The 5,160-nt window shown below is 38.8% G+C and overlaps 1 pseudogene; it reads left to right on the top strand.

Annotated features, from left to right (window-relative positions):
• The first annotated feature begins 2,317 nt into the window (after window positions 1-2,317).
• Window positions 2,318-4,919, top strand: LOC103632263 (uncharacterized; annotated as a pseudogene).
• Window positions 4,920-5,160: the final 241 nt, after the last annotated feature.

The following is a 5,160-nucleotide window of genomic DNA, read 5'->3' on the forward strand; positions in this document are numbered from 1 at the left end:
GCTGCTGCGATGAACAATGAAGGTATGTGCCACTATTCCTGTCAATAGAATAGATCTACTCATCATCGAGGATATGCAGTTACGGATTGGTATTCTATGGGCTTAGGAATTGATCCTAGGCACAATAGAATCTAACACAATTCTCAATTGTGGTACATTACATCCATCAATTCATGTCTCATGTGCTCGTACTCCTTGGTTCTTACTAGTAGTTGTTGGCAGCCAAGCACTTGTTGTTGCTAACTGGATACGTAGGTAATGCAGTGTACCTGCTCCATCTACACGTAGCTGACGAACGAGCCTAGGCTTCCATTGGTGTTTTCATTCTAGCAAGTTGCTTATTTTGCAGCAAGTTGTTTTATTTTATTTGTGATATTCAGATGGACCATAGAACTAGGGACCATCTGCCATTGATCCCTGAAAATAAAATAATACCATATGTTTTCATCCTCTCTTAGCATTAGTCATTAGTCAGATTGTGTTATTGTTGATTCCTAGTAGTATAAAGTTATTGGCAGTCCCAACTCCCAACAATGTTGAGGTGTGAGTCACGAGGGAGACTTTGATGTCAGTCTGGACTTCAGAGTCCTTGCTTTGTGTAGATGCCTTCTACTACTGTTGTATGTTTGCCTGGGACGGTTGCTGGGTACCGGTCACAATAATTGTCTCAGGCCATAGATAAAGAAAGTTAGTGTCTTTAGATTTGTTTTTGGACTGCATTGATGTTAACATGATTGAGTGTAAAGAAAGTGAGTGGATTTAGATTTCTTTACTACTATCCTTGTTACAACATGTTCTGTAAATAAGAGCTATCTTCATGTTTTGCATGCTTAAGTTCCTTATAAGAGCTATCTCTAGTTCTCTAGATATGGGTTTTCGGGAGAAGCAAGTTAGACATTTTTTGTTAGATGAGGAAGAAGACGACGATGAGTTGTTCTTTGTTATTCTCCCTACAAAAATTACATACCTCTCAGAAGAGAAAGAGCCCATCCACACTTCCTCACTCACTAGTGCTAAAAAGGTTAGAGAAATCCTTGAAGGACATGAGAGTTGGTTCAAATCTGAGTTCTGAATGGAGCTAGTGATATTCAAAACCATAGGAAATTTTCTTAGAAGAGAAAATTTACTATGAGACACATGAGGTGTTACTGTTGAGGAGCAACTTGGGATGTTCATGTACATGATCTCCCACAATGCTACTAACCAAATGCTACAGAAGACTTTTCAACATAGTGGAGAGACTATCCATAGAAAAATATTTGAAGTATTTGATATTATTTCCACACTAACTCAACATTTTGTGAAGTTTCCTAGCTCTGTCCAAACTCATACCAAAATTGCAACAGATTCTAGGTTCATGCCATTTTTAGGTGAGCTATCAATTCCAAACACACAATTTGCTTAAGTTTTTCCCTTTCATTGCTAGTTTGCCACATTGCCTCAATTTCTTTCCATATTCTTTTCTTTGCAGAACTGCATTGGTGCAATCGATGACACACATATACACATCACCATAGTAGAACATAGGACCCCTCCGTATAGAAATAGAAAAGGAACTCTTTCACACAAATGTATGGTAGTCTGTGACTTCGAACTCAATTTCACATTTGTTTCATGTGGATGGGAAGGGTCAACCTCAGATGCAGGGGTGCTTCGATCTGCTATTAGCAAAGGATTTAGTGTGCCAGAAGGAAAGTTTCATCTAGTATATGGTGGTTATGCAAATACATCATCCTTCATTGCACCATATATAGGGTATATCATCTCAATGAGTTTAGGAGGCATCGTTCATCACAAAGTGATTATGCGAACTATAGAGAGTTGTTCAACCACCATCATGCAATTCTTCGTAACCATATAGAGAGAGCCATCTATGTTCTAAAGAAATGGTTCCCAATTCTAAAAGTAGGCACATTTCATCCCATAGAGAACCAAATCAAGATCACATCTGCAATTGTTGCATTTCACAACATAATTAGAGGGTAAAATGGAGACAAAAGATGGCTTGACAACTAATTAGATTACATCTCTCCATGTCAATATGTTGATGTCCTAGAGGGAGATAACAACTACCTGAATGACACAGAATCAAGTGATGGAAGCACTCTAAGAGATCAGATCACACTTCATATGTGGGTTGCCTACAATAGCTAGATGTGGGTTCCTATAATAGCTTGTAGTATGTATGTTTTGTAGTTTGTCATGTAGCTAGTTGCCTAGTTCTATGCATTCATCGATTATGTACTATTATTACTTATGAACTTAAAGTTGCCTAGTTATGTACTGTTATTTCCACAATTTCAGTTTTGAAAAAAGGATGATTTGGAATAATGTGTACAAGAAAGGCTTAGTTGATGTGATGCATGATCACAAAGATAATCCAAAATTCAAAGGTCAAAATGGTTGGAATCGTGATGGATGGAATAGTATCACTACCAAGTTCATGAAAAGTCCCTCTATCTCATTTCTCTAAACAAGAACTGCAATAGAAGGAGAGAGAGCTTAAAGGATACTACAAGGTAATAAGGGATTCAAGAAAAGAAAGCTGGGTTGGTTGGAATGACACCCTATGCATGGTACTAGCTGAACTAGAAGTTTGGCCAAGGATGATTTGTGTAAGCAAAATTTCTTTGTATGATTCTATATTTGTGCGTTCAATATGTTCACTTTTGGTACTAATAACAAATTACATTTCATGTTGCATTTAATAGGCTCACCCAAAGGTATCAAAGTTTCGCAACAGGTCATTCCCTCTTTTTTATAGTTTAGAAGGGCTATATGAAGGTGTGTGTGTGTATACTTCAGCATTCTATTTATTTATACCTTCTGTTTGTTCAACAAGATCTTCTAGGTTGTTTTTATGATGAGCTAGTTGTTGTCCTGCTATTCAACATCAGTTAATTGATGCTCAATCTGTTTCTGTCACCAAGTAATTTGTTTTTGTCACCATTCAATATGTTTCTGTCACCATTCAATATGTTTATGTCAGCTTAACACCAGTTAAACAGATTGATCACCACTTGCGTCATGTTGCCCTATCTTGAGCTAGTTCAGATTCAATGTACTTTTGCTCAATTTTTCCAACCTATATTTATCCGGTTCGGCTTTCTTGGCAGTATTGCAGCCAACCTTTTCAATAATGTGAATTAGTGAATGTTGCATTCTAAGTACTTTACGATTCATGGACGCCAATATTTTGATAGCATGTAGCACTTTTTGCTACATAATGCAACTACCATAATTATTAGTCTCTCAAACATAAACTATATGCTTTCTGAACATCAGAGTTGAGCAAACCAAAATAGGTAGCAACTTCATGCATCCATTGAAATAATAGTACATTCATGTGCCTTCATCTTTCTTTACCTATGCTCTTGTGGGGACTGATGGCTAGTGTCTGTCTATGTGCTTTCTTGTTCTCATTGTGCTTGCTAGCCTAGCTCAGCCACAGATCCAACAACGTATCATGTCACTTTAATATACTTGTTGCATTTTGTATAGGTAGTGTGGCTACCGGAGAGTTAAATTTCACATCAACTGCTACTGATCTTCCTCCACCTTCTACTCCATCTAGAAGTGTGTCTAGACAAAGTCTCAATCCCTTTAGTACTAATTCACTTGATTTGGATGGACAAGAGACCACAAGTGTGCTCAATCTATCTACTGATGTTCAATTTGTCCCAATATGTACTAATGAACCCACTGAAGCTCAATAAGTCCCGTCTAATCAAGAATCGAGCTAGAGAGAAGGTGGCAGTGGGAGAAAATGTAAGCAAAGCCATGTTGGATCAGCTCTTGAAAGTTATGTGGAGTTTAAAAAGATCCATGCTATAGAAACACTTGAAACTCTTAAAGAAAAGAATAGACATGTGGAACAATTTTCCATTAGCAAGTGTCAGAATGAATTGAAAGTAATGGATGGATTAACGGTTGAGGACAAGTCATATGATTTGGAGTTTTTCAAATATGTGACAAATAGAGAGGTTTTCTTAACAACAACGGAGCATGATGTTAGTGAAATGAGGCTCAAGCGCAAAATTAGGTATGTTATAACTTGAATCTACTAAGCATGCAATATTGTACACTACAAGCATATAATGTCATTTTTATAATTGTAGGTTACTTCGTGGCAGTTAGCTCTAGGCATTCTGGTTAGCACGAATTTTTGGGTCAGTTATTTTGGGCTTTTGACAATTCGGCTTTCAAAAACAATACCCGAATACGTACTCGATCTAAGCTAAACTCGAAAATTCGGGTTCAATACGGGTAGCCGCGATTGCAAACAACATGCAATATATCAGTTATTCATATTTCTAAACAGTATGCAGTGTATTCCGGCAGCAAATAACACAATATTTAATAATACAACAAAAAAGGCATCACAACTGAACAATAAGCATTGTGTTTTAAAGGCCAAACATCTCATAGTCTCAGTCTCAGACTCTCATACTTAGTATTAGAGGTTGCCACAAAGGCACAAACCCACAATAAAGCTACCAGCCGAGCACACTGCACATGTCCATAGACTGACAATCCACTTATCCAATCTCTAGTCTCCACACAAAATCACACACTAGACACACCCAAAGTCCCACACCAACAGCACCTCAGCAACAGAAGGGTGCAAGGCCGGCAAGCAGCACAAGAGTCATGCGAGCACCAAAAAATCACCACAGCAGCCAACAACACATTGCACACGTACTGGCAGTACAGTCCTCCATTCTATTGTTCATACGTCTAGGTCCAACCAGTTCCAAGCTTCAATCAGCAAGGCAGCAACAGGCCAACAGCGACACTCGCCTAGCGCCGTGGCCCGGTGGTTCTTCACAGGAGTCTTCTCAGTTCTTAGTGTGTGGCGCATGCGCCCGATGGCCGACTGCAGTGCCTTCCTGGCACCTACCCGATGGTTCAAATTTTAGGTACACTCGGGTTTGGTGGGATGTTTGCTTGCTTTGTGTATTGTGTTAGCTGTACCTGGAAGTAGTTTGGGCTTTATGGTAGTTCGGTTTGCTGAGGCCATTACCCGATTAGGCCCAAATTAAAATCGGGTATTTAGTTTCGTTACCCGTTGGAACCATCCGGGCATCGGGCTTTGGGCTAAACGAGTAAAGATTTAGATATTTCGGATTTTGGGCTTCAGGATCAGGTTTTATACCTAGA

This window comes from Zea mays, chromosome 7, assembly GCF_902167145.1.
Source record: "Zea mays cultivar B73 chromosome 7, Zm-B73-REFERENCE-NAM-5.0, whole genome shotgun sequence".
Classification (NCBI taxonomy): domain Eukaryota; kingdom Viridiplantae; phylum Streptophyta; class Magnoliopsida; order Poales; family Poaceae; genus Zea; species Zea mays.